The sequence below is a fragment of the Cyrtonyx montezumae genome, unplaced genomic scaffold (genome assembly GCF_038088225.1).
Source record: "Cyrtonyx montezumae isolate F1298 unplaced genomic scaffold, pur_monq_1.0 scaffold_8, whole genome shotgun sequence".
Classification (NCBI taxonomy): Eukaryota; Metazoa; Chordata; class Aves; order Galliformes; family Odontophoridae; genus Cyrtonyx; species Cyrtonyx montezumae.
In genome coordinates, this window is record NW_027072089.1 from 60,665,576 (window position 1) to 60,677,837 (window position 12,262).

The window sequence follows — 12,262 nt, forward strand, 5'->3', positions numbered from 1 at the left end:
TTCTCAATGAAAAGTACGCAAGTGCGCATCATTTTCCTTGGCTTTCCCTCAGCATACTGAGGATCATTAGACAGATCATCAGTTCTCAGCAAGAGACATCTGCGTAGTTTCCACATTTTGACTAATAATCTGTTGAAATACAGTTTGCAACAGAAAAGATGCTTAAAGTCAGCACTAGTCTGAATCTGTGATGACGTGGAAAAAAAATGTCCTCAGTTACAGATGTATTTGCAGATTAATACTACTTTTATTCTGTGGATTTTCTCTCCATTCCAAACCCCACACAGTCTCTACTTTCAAGAAAGTACAGTACAGAACTACTTCTGAAAAGAAGGATGAAAACCCAAATTCATTTTCTTCAAAATTTGAGTAAACATGAACAAGTTTTATTCAATTTTCCCATACTTCATAAGCAAAAGCAAGAAATAAGTTTAACACAGCAGAAACATAATTTTCTCTAGAAAAATGCCAGCTGTGATTTAAAGTTAGTTAAGTTTCCAGCTAAGTGGGTCAAATGAGTAAAAATTAACATCTTTGAAAACAGAATAAGAATTTTGTAAAATCTATTCATCTCCACATAATTTTCACAATCTCACAATAAAAATGCATGTATATGAAATATTTAAAATGAGTTAATACACAAAGTCTAAAAGCAAAACACATTATAAGTGTACATTTAAATCTTTTATTCCTGTCTAGTATACTTTGAGGATATTACTCAGAAATACGTTTCTCTTGCAACTCAGCCTCATTCTCAATGAGAGCATCAGATTCTTATAAATTAAATGAAATCTGAGGCATACAGAGAGCAAATGAAGGCAACACATCATTACTAACCACAGGCAACCTCAGTTCTCCGTACATTATTGTTTATATATATGTATGTACATATATATAGTCTACTGCTTTTAACTTTGACTGATAATATTCATTGGAGTTTGGCTCTTTCCTACCTACCTATCGGAAAACAGAAAGGTCACAATGTAAAAGAAACCTCCATTTTCATCAGCACTTTAATGCATTGCTCCTAAGGGAATCCAAGTTACTTTAGAAAGCTTTAGACATATATGGGTGGGCCCTTAGAACTAAAGCCAACTACATGCCCATCCATCTATCAATGATCCAGTGTAATAAAAGCATGGTAGAAAAGATGTCTTTGACACTTTCTTCGTAAAGCTGCATTTGTGCTTTATTTTCAACTCCACATTACTTCCACACATCAACTCTAAGTAAAATAAGAGTTGATTCTTAACGGGAGGTACAACTGGCAAGAAAAGGTCACAGAGCTGTAAGATTTCCTTTTAAATAATGAAGAGGATTAGATGTGAGTAGGCCCCAGTGAACAGATAACCCTAAAATTATACCTAGGGATGACAACACAAAGCCCAGGCTCCACATCCTGTATCAGTGATCATATGCCAGCAGGTCAAGGAAATAGCTATCAACAAACTTTGCATAGATAATAATCCACTACAAGTGATGTTTGTATATTTGTCCAGCAAAACCACCAAATATACAAATAAAATCCTCCAAAAGTTTAACAAATAAGAAAGTTAGCGCTACTTTCTTCACAAGAAAACTGCTAATAGAAAAATACTATAGAGGTTGTCTAAGTGGCCTAACTCTGCATTTTATCATCATTTCATTGAAACCAAAGACAAAGAGACTAGGAAGAAAAAATGAAAAAGAGCTACCCAACTACATTATAGTGTGCTCACACAATTCACAGTAACTGTCCATAGGTGCGATCCTTATCTTGGACAACGTGAAGCAAAACAAGTGAGCTACCTTTACATTCTGTCACATCAGTCATTATTAGTCATGTTTTTAGAGTTTAAGCTAAGGTACTATATTCCACAACACAACAGCCAGTAGAGGGATTGGTATTGTTGAAATAACCACAGCTGAAGATCAGCAGCTTCATAAAGCAAGCTTTTTGAAAGATCAGTGAAATGACTCACAAACACTAACAAACTACCTGTGAGAGGTAGCTCAAGAGGTAGCCAAATAGGAGGCCATCATGCAAAATACGCCATCCAACAAAACAGTAGGACTTCTAACATTGAATAAAGCATTTAGTGAATATGCCTTAAAATAAAACTGATTACTGGCAGATGCAACTTGTTGCAAAAACTTACCACAGCACTTAAAGGTATAGTCAAAGCACTGCCATCAAAGCACTGTTGTTATCTATAGACGAGCATTCACAGTGCACATGAGAGATGTACGTGCCTCTGGTCTTAATTTTACCCTCCACATCGAACAATTCCTACAGGACTCATGTATTTCAGCCTACCCTCAGTGTTCAGTTGACTGAAACCCTCAGGATTTAGCTCAGCACGAATAACAGCAGTAAATCAGAATTAAAGTGAAAACTTTAGAGACTACATTTCAGATGACAATCCAGAAGATTTTTTATTTTTTTTGCTTTTAAAGAACAAATGGTTCTTTCATTCAAAATATTATGTAGAAAGCAATAGGAAAGTATCGTGGGTAGGCTAACATGTCAGGGAAGCAATAAGCATCTTTCAACAGGTCACTTCAATGATACCTGATCAAAAAAAAAAAAAAAAGAAAAAAGAAGGGCACACATAACCAGAAATTAGGTGAAGAACGCAGACTAGTCTCACACCCCTCGTTATGAAACGCAACAGCAAAAGCATGGGAGAAAGAGCCACCCCCAGCACATGACAGTCACAAGAGAAACCCCTGCGTGCAGATGCAATTCTGTCAGTATGGAAGGCTGCTTGGGGAGGTATTCTCATTGATCACAGGAAGTAGAGCTTCAGGATGCCCCGCCACCGTGGCTTATGGTGAAGGCTTTCTTTCATCACAGTTTTATCATTCATGTGCACACAGAAAAGTCAAATATTTCAGAAGTATCCTAAAACACAGGGTCAGCTTCAGATATAACTGATGTTACTTACACTGAAGTAATATTAAACTTCATTATAAGCAAGATTTAGAGCTCTTCTAATTTTTATTCTGCTTCCCCTACCCAGTCCATGGTGAACATCACAGGATGCTCACAATACTTGATTAACAGTGACAGTCTTTCCATTACCTACCAGGGATCCGTTTGTACAGTATGAATGCTGATAGGGAAAGGAGGGAGGGGGGTGAGGGTGGGAAATGAAATGTATGTCTCTTGGTGTCTGCCTGGTGCCCTTGTTCTTCCCAGAGAAACCTAGCAGTGGAACTTCTGATGTCTCCTGCTATCAGATCAAAACCCAGATACTCAAATATTTTTGAACTGAAGGGAGCTGAGACACCAAACCTGATTCTTACCACTGTGAATGGATAATCAGAACTTGCACATCAGAACAGTTTCCTGCATAGATGAGAGCAAAGTTTATTTTAATTCGCTCTCATATGTATAACACACCTTAATAAAAAAAGGTTAACTATCTTCTATCTCTTTGATCATACACAAACGAAACTCCACCAGACAGCTCAGGGATTTCCAGCATTTAATCCTGTGCTGTGAAGTAATTACTGACCACATAAAATGTTGCTTCTGCTTCCAATGTTTTTACAGCTTTTCCACTTGAAATCTCTGCTGCTGTTTCTAGAAGGTATTTAATGTTACAAAGCAGATGCTAAAATCTAACACTACTGGCTAGATTTTGGCATGCAGCCACGCCACGCTAAGGGAATCTTAGAGGTACACACACACAGGTCTCTTAATTGAATGAAATCAGAAAAGTCAACTTCTAGCGTTCAAAGCTCGCATTCCATCTTTTTATTAGTTTAAATCAGGCTCAAATGTTGAACAGGTGCTTTACTGCCCACTAACAAGTAAAATATCAGACAGCAAGTTTAAGGTAATGAACCATCTGAAAAAAAAAAAATAACAGATGCTGCTCTAAGCTCTTTACGTCCAAATGTATTGTCTCTTGTCTGGGTGGCAGAGGGAGGTGTTTTGTTGTTGTTGTTTAATACAAGAAATATTTTTTAATAATAACTGGTTTTTATTTCTTACCACAGACATGCCCCTGTTCAGGTCTACAAGTCCAGCCTATTTTTTTTTTTTTCTTTCAGTAAAGTTCCTGTGAATCTTACAGGAACACATCAGTTCAGATCAATGCAGAAAAGTGCAAATACTGCTTTTTCAATATTTTTATTACTTGCAGAATAATCTTCCCCAAAATTCTAAATAATAAACTCACCCCAAACCAACAGAAAGCAACCACTCCATATGTACACTTTTACTCCAAACCATCAGTTTTGTGTGAATTTTCAGGTGTCACTGAGCTAAATCCTTCTAAGAACTGCTTCAGCACCATTCTTACATGCTCGTGCTAAGCCACAGGCTATCCGAGCTACTGGTTATGCTGGTACAACTGGTTCGTGGAATCTTTTTACTCATTTGGTAAGGCTTCTGTTTATATTCCAGACTGTTACAATCAAATCCTGCCATCACTGCCCACGTCCCACTCAGAAGAAAAGGCTGCTGAGGTCAGTGGACTGAATCTTGATGGTCTTAACTGCTGCTCAAGAGCTCCCAGCTCCAAGCTGTGACAGCAAGCACAGATCTTTGAAGAGGTGGGTGGAACAAGAAAGTTCATCATCTCTAAATGACCACAACAGATTCAGGAACAACAAAGTCTGATCTGAGTGGGAATCTGGCCTATAGAGGAACACAACTAATAAGAAAGACTACATTAACCCTCTTGGAAAAAGGATCATTTTGTTTTGAGTTTTGCATAGATAATATTTTGGAATTAAAATAAAGGTGACTTTCTATATTATCAGTCTTCTTTAATTTGGTCTCCTTGCTGAAGGCCTTTCAGGCTCTAAAAGCAACTCTGGATGCTGAACTGCCTGTGTGTATCCAAGATGCCAGCCCCTGGCAGAGCACACAAAGGCTTCAGATCACAGGTTAGTGCAGCAAGAGGCCACCCGTGCTGCTGAGACTGTGGGACTGCCTGCAAGAAATCTTGGCATACTGTTCAGATGGGAATTAGATGACATGAACTTCATTTCTGTGCCCAATTGATAATTAGCTATTGACAAGGTTTCATATGTGACTGATCATTGTCACTGCTTTGTAACTGCTGCGTGGGTACTCAGACATACTGTCATCTCCCCTTCCCCTCAGCAATGGATGCTGCTTTGTAAAAAAAATAAAAATAAAAATACAAAGCACATACACCATTAAGAATAGATGGATGTCTATTTCAAAGATTTCCTGCTCAATTTTAATCCAAAAGAGCTGGCATAGAGCAGGTGTTCTTTAATTAAAACCTCCTTTCACTCAGCTCTTTCTTGTCTCTTGGAGTACCTATCAATCAAGAGGAGTCACTGCAGGATGCACCTGGTGGCAGGAGGCAAGACTGTCCCCTTCTCCATCCCCCAGACAGTTTTTTTTTTTCCCCTCTGAACTTCATTAACTAAATGCACTGAATAAACCTTAACATCTGAGCTAAATCCTATTGGCCTTGGATTTGCTACTTAATGCTAAAACCCAAGCGACCCATTTTTCTCCTGTTGATACTTCTATCGCTGATGGCAGCCAGCAGAGAAAAGTATCCAACCTTAAAATATTTTAATGTAAGGCACAAAACAGAGAGAAATCATCATTCACTCTTTCTGCTGCTGTTCATGAACTTTACATAAGCTCTGCTTCTTGTGTCAAAACATCCCTTGCTTTTGTGCTTCATAGGCAACAAAGTGAGTCTGTTGCTTAGCAAATGAATGCAGCAAAGTACATTTGTTAACTGAAAGTGTGAGGAAGGGCTCTTTTAAAGAGAAATGATCTCCCAAATCCTGTGCAAATAAATTTCTTCCCATTTCTCAGTCTGCAGTCATGACGTTATTGTAGATGTCAGAAGATAGAAATCCCATTAAATGAAAACTTTTGGGAAGCACTAACAGTGAGTAAACATTGATGTAGGTTCAGAGTTCCCATCCCTTACATTTTTGCTCTAAATTGTACTAATTTGCCTCGCTGACATCACATATACAGCAGAATTGGCTGAAACTTATTCTGAATCTCCTTACCTCCTTGCTGTCAGCTTTCCCCTACCCCTGAATTTAGCTCCTGCTCTGCCGCTAAACTTTTTTTCAGCCCTTGATCATCTCCATGCTCACTTCCCACCTTGACTCTTATCACAGAATTGAGCTTAAAAGTCCTCTAGTCCAATTCCCCTGCAACAATCAAGGACACCTTCAGCTAGATGCATTTCATGTACCCAATTCAATTCCTCCTGCCTACCCGGTTTCAAAACCTCCTTGTAGCGACACTCAAATGCACTAGCTTTGCTGGCTACATAGCTGCCCTCAATCCTGTTCCACTCAACATCCACTCCCCAGCAGTGCCTCCAGCCCCCTCAAGGCCTCATCACCATGCACTTTGCTCAGCACCTGCCCACTATCAGATTCCTCCTTCACACTTTTCCCTCACTGGTACAGCCCCACAGCAGGGTGCTTTGGCAGCTGACCCTGCCCAGCCCTGCCAGCAGAATGGCGAAATCTGCTCCATTCCTCTGCACCTCCTTCCATCTCCCCTAGTGTTGAGAACCCATGAAGGGCTGTAAACCACAGCCCTTTGGTTAGAACAATATTTTATTCTCTGATTACTCCATGGCATGCTGCTACAGGTGCGAATAACATGATGCTCCCTAGCAGCTTTCCCAAGTCACCCACCACGCTTTCAGAAATCAGAGGCAGCTATCCTAATTTGCTTCCTGGTATCCAACCAACACAGCAGTCTTTGGGTCTGACAGTTTTAATAGCATGATTAACTTCAGGTTATTATCAGACCTCAATGCCCTACAATATAGAAAGCAATTTCTGACAAGAAGGGCTGCATCCTAAAATGCCTGTTCCATACACCCCCAGCCATCCTGGCAAATTCTTGCTGAACTCAAAGGCTGCAAGGGCTAAAGAGAAACAAGGAGGCTGGACTTTCCCTGGAAATTCAGTTACCCTGAATAAAAACAGTATTTACAAAGGACCGAAGAGCAAATCTGATCTACCATGGAAGATATGTACCAAAGGTTATGCATTAAGATTATTGGTACCGTGTCTGCCATGAGAAGGCTTTCAGAGAAAAATGCTTTCTAACTGACCATGCACTCACATTAACGTATTTCTTACTGATACAGCTAATGGAGTATTTATCGTGCTTTTAGCTTCTCTGAAGTAACAATAAAAATACTTTGTGCCATTTAAGAACAAAATGACTACATTCATATTGCCATGCATTATCACACCACATGCTCTACAGATGTATTTAAATACGGCCCTCAGAGTGACAACTGACTTCAATCAAAAATGCACAAAACGACATCAAATGGAGACCAAGAGTGATGAGGAGTGGAAAATAAACAGTAAAACAAACAAACGTTACATGCTTCAAGACTTATTTTTGCAGCACAGACAGATATGAGGGGCATAAAAAGGACAAATTATGTTGTAAAGGAGAAAACCCACCAGCAACGACAAACACAACTACTTCAATATTGTGAAGAAACTAAACGTTGCTCTTCACCTGAGTGTATATTAAAAAGGCACGGAGTAATAACCATGTGATAATCAAGTTGGTTTTTGTTTCTCTTTGAATACAGCAAGAATAGTAGACACAGTGTATTTAATAAAGGCTTCTTCGGGGGCTATGCCTCATCTTCTCAATGTATTTTATTTGCATACTTTAGCGAGCTCTTCCATAACTTCAGTATGGCTGATTCCTAGATTCCATTTTGAATGTTCCTCAGCGACTGTTCACAAGGTGTACAAGGGACCTCACAATAGGGATAAGAAACGGACAAGTGGATTACCAGCTCCTCAACTACACTTTTTACTATTTTTCAATTTCTAAAGCATTATACAAAAGAAAAACAAAACAAACACTCATGATCTACAGTTCAATGGGATGGTATGCATGCTTCTCATGTCAAAATTCATTTTAATATTTAAAAGTGGACACGCACGCCGGTTTCCAGCTATGACTGGATTTTGCTGTGTTTAATCTATGTGAGACCTGCTAAGCATTCAGTTAACACGCTACCTGAACCTTATTCTATTTTTCCAGTAGGTCTAGCAGGGTTATCAGAAACACGAAGAGTAGAATTTGCACGTTATACATAACCACTCTCTGTTTAATACGAGACATTGAAGAAATTAAAATACAGTTTTTGGCACAGATTAACAAGGCTCCTTGTGTGCTTTAAGATTCCTGACGATAAGAGGCATGGAATCTACAGTCCTCTCTTATTGCTATTACCATAAAGCTAGCATATAATTCCTAAATTTCCTTCAAGCAACACACGCTGAAGTTACACTTTTTTTTCCTCCCCGTTGCTCAGCACACGGAGCTACGATACAGCTGCTAACTCGTGCTGTTCAAACTACCAACTCCAAAAAAAAAAAACCTCCACAAACATTAACAGCTAAAGCAAAGGATGCAGCCTCCCCGGATAACACCTCTAAAACGTGAGAAAACATTCCAGTTCCGCTGCTTTTGCCAGCGTCGCTGGTTTACAGGACATCAGAAACTTCTCAGGCTCTGCCTCGCTAATCCCTTGCAACCCCTGTGGTGTCCGTGGGCGAAGGCCAGCTCTCGCCTCACCCCACTCCGCACTAAACTTGCAGAGAACTGTTAGCAGGAGGTGAGGGGCTGCGGGAAAAGGAGGGGGACAAACCTCTGAAAGACACCATCTCATTTAAAGCTGCCTGCTCAGGCGGAGTTACTCACCCAAGGGCAGCGCGCACTTTCCAGCTGACCATCCCTAAAACATATTTCAGCGCAGCTCGCTTGCCCGGCCGAGGAGCCGCCCGCCCGAGCCCTGAGCAGCCAGCACTCAGCGAGCAAAGAACCCAACAGCCGAGAGCCCAGCGCCGGGCACAGCACCCGCACCCAAAGGCGAGAAGCGGCAGCAGCAGCACGGAGCAGCTCCGGCGCGGAGCCCCGTGCCCGCGGCGGTACCGACCTGCGGAGCTGTTGTGAGCGCGTTCCTCCGCCCGTCTCCGAGCCCGAGCGTGGACAGATGGCCGGCAGCACGACCAGAGCGAAGCAAAGCCTGGTGCTGTTTTTTTTTTTTTTTTTTCCCCTTCCTCTCCTCTTTTTTTTTTTTTTCTCCCTCTCTTCTTTCCTCCCTGCCTCCCCTAGCTTAGCCCCTGGCAGATAAGCCCGAGTCAGGCACAGTGCGCTCACAACACCCCCTCCACCAATCATTTCAATTAGTGCCACATGAGAGGAGCTTCTGCCCAAAATCTGCTTAAGAAAGGGCCAGAGGGCAGGGCAATCTCCTTTGCTCCACAATGACCAGAAGCTGCTATAAATATCCAAACAAAAGCACTGTCAAGGCCGGGAATGTCACATCCTAATGTGATAAAAATTGGAAGGATTCGACCTATACGAAAAGTAAAAAAGAAAGAAAATTAAATAAATAAAAAAAAGAGAGACAAAGATAGAAAGCGACCACCACCTTCCTACCCTCACCCCCCAACACGTAACCTTGGAATATGTTATCAGAGTTGTATGTTCCTGGGTGCCAAGTTATTATGTTTTCCAGGTCCCGAGCAGCACGCACACAATCCTTTTGTGACAGCTGCATGCTAATATTTATAGGTGCCCAGCTCTGTGCGTCTTATATAACCCGGCAAAGTGACCAGAGCTGTCCAGGGGTAGCATTCAGCCCCACAGATACCTTACATCAAGTAAATAGCATAAGCGATAGCTGCTCCAAATTAGAACATTAGCAATAAGTTTCCAATATGTCAATAAAGATATCACTACATTAAAGAAGTACAGCCTCGGGTGCATTTGATCTTTGAGGTTCCTTCCAGTCCAAACCATTCTGTGATTTGTATCAAAAGTGGGAGCTTGCATCTGATTTGATTTAGGTGCATTTTACACCAGCATATTCCAGCACTGCAAGTGATGATAAAATCTGGCCTGAGCTTTCCAACTACACAGTGAATTAGAAAAGAAGACGAACCAGAAACCACATTTAAAAACACACACAAATTGTGTGTGTTTTGATGTAGCTTTGATCTAGTAGAACGTCCCCCAAGCAGATCTGGGACCTAGAGCTTGTGCAACACTTTGCAGTGTCCTTGTTCATGCTGTGTGAGCAGCTGGGCGCTGCCTGCTCCTGCACAGGGAGGGCAGAGCAGCAAAGGTGCATTGTTTTCATCATGTTTGTCTGCCTGTAAACTCAACAGTGCCTTTGAGATAGTAATTACTAGCCTGTTGGTGGCAGGATGAGAACAGCTAAGTTCATCGCAGGGGAAGCCGATGGTCACTGTCCCCTTCTCCCCCTCACAGACATTCCCAGATGTCCCTCTAGATCTTGTTCTCAATGTTTACATACATGTCTATGTAAAAGTAGTTAATTCTGTTGCTAATATGGCTAACCTCACGTTCTCTTACAGCTGAGATGAAAGCTGTCTGAAATTATCCTTGTTTCCTGTGTTCGCTTTCCACCAACTCAGTAATAAATTTCTTTTTTGCTACAAATAAACGTTATTTTCTCTGTTCCATTCCCGTGCTCTCCTCTGATCTTACTTGTTTGTCCTGCCACACTGAGCACTGCTTTTTCACACTAAAGCCATTCATTCACATACAGGCTTATCCTCAAAGCACCCTTATCCTCAAAGGATGTCCAGAGATAGTTTTTGCTGTTTTACTAACTCCTGAATTTAAGCATGTGTCCAACATAACAAAGAATGCACATTTAGCAGACATCAGTTGAAGCAATGCGTTTAAAAGAGATAATATTTAAGTGAAGCTCATCCAAAACACCGGTCTGAGAATCACAGGCACAGGCACAGTATGAACAAAACTGCCCCCAAGATTTCCAGACTTCCCAGTTTTAGCAGGGAGAAAAATATTCTTTCTTCTAACAAAGAGCCTTCAGTCAGCCAGAGTGCACAGATGCAGAACAATAACACTACACAGACAATACTGACTGAGCATTGTTGGGTCGTGGCCACCAGCCCACAGTTTGACAAAGCTCTCACTGAGAACGGGGCCATGCAGATGGGGTGAGTGAGGCAGAGACACCTGACGTGATGCATGCAGGGGGAAGCCTGCATAGCTTGACAGCTAGAGATATCTTGAGATGTGCAGCAGCTTCTGCAAGGCATCACAATATTGCTAATAAATCCTGCCCATTCCCCATTCTACTGGCTGGTCCTCATGTAAAGGCCTGCTTTCACTTCCAAGGTGGGGTTCTCCACTGTGACAGTATGAACAGGCTTTGTATTGCAAAGGTACGAACTGGACTTTCACCAAGGGGAAAATATCCATGTGAACAACATCAGAAAAGCAGAAAATCATTTTTAGAGTAACAAGCATACCTGGGAAAAAGATGACATGACTTAAACTAAGGTATAGTTGCAAGTGAGGGAAAAGACAGCAAAAATAAGTCACTAATGGAGTGAAATGCAAGACTATGTACGTTGTACAAAATTCTAGCCAGCTAGGCCCTGCTTGATTTGATCTGTATTCACACAATCCTCATTGTTTTTTCCAGAGGTAGCAGCTTTCCAACACAAGTTCTTCCAACGTATTAATAAAAGCCAGTGAGGGAATTTTGTAACTTCCCATAAATGATGAGGAAAGCATGGGAAAAACTGTAGGTATGGATATGCCTTACAGACTTGTATTCACTCCTTTTTAAGCTTGTAAGTATGAAAAAAGCTGTTTCTTTGTAAATTAGAATGCAATATTTGAAGACAAGTCAAGTAGTTCGCACACAATTTAGTAAATTTTTACACATTCAAAATATTTATAAAATATTCTGCCAATAGGTCAGGATGAGAATACAGGTTTTATAGAAAATTGTGACCACTTTCCCCAAAGTGGTTTAGTTAAATCATGGAAATAGAAATAATGATGGAATAGATTGATTCCCAGCATTTGACATAATTTCTCAAGGAGACAAACCTATATATGGGAAGCTATCCTCAAGCAATGGTTGAAGTTTTCCCTTAAACACTGTTTTGTTTGATAAGTGAAAACTGACAACACCACCAAATCATCATCCAGTATTAATGTCCTTTTCTTTTACATGTCCCTGCTCTCAGAAAAAAAGAAAAAATGGATTATGCTATTTCTTTGTCTGAATAAAATATTGCAGTTCCGGAGATAAAGATGTATTCAGCTGAGCAATTAAATAGCTAAATAAATGAATCAGCAGAGCAGAAGTGACAGATTTAATTACTGCTTAGAGCTAGGAAGGGGAACTAATTATGGGGTTCATGAACCACATGCCATTCTTTTCCTTAAGCATGTTCTTCGATTCTTTTGGAT

General features: G+C 40.7%; 1 protein-coding gene across 9 annotated transcripts in view; it reads right to left on the bottom strand.

The window, feature by feature from the left end:
• The window catches only part of LOC136058555 (poly(rC)-binding protein 3-like), a 480,047-nt gene that overhangs the window by 130,226 nt on the left and 337,559 nt on the right, over positions 1–12,262 (bottom strand). For 4 of the 9 annotated variants that reach the window (XM_065752105.1, XM_065752106.1, XM_065752104.1 and 1 more), the window contains exon 1: positions 8,934–9,044. The exons of 3 other annotated variants lie outside the window; for them this stretch is intronic. The gene's annotated coding sequence lies outside the window, so the exon portion shown is untranslated. Of the gene's footprint in view, positions 1–8,698; positions 8,842–8,933; positions 9,045–9,460; positions 9,935–12,262 lie in introns of those variants that run through there. 2 more of the 9 variants (XM_065752100.1, XM_065752099.1) reach the window with 2 other exon arrangements.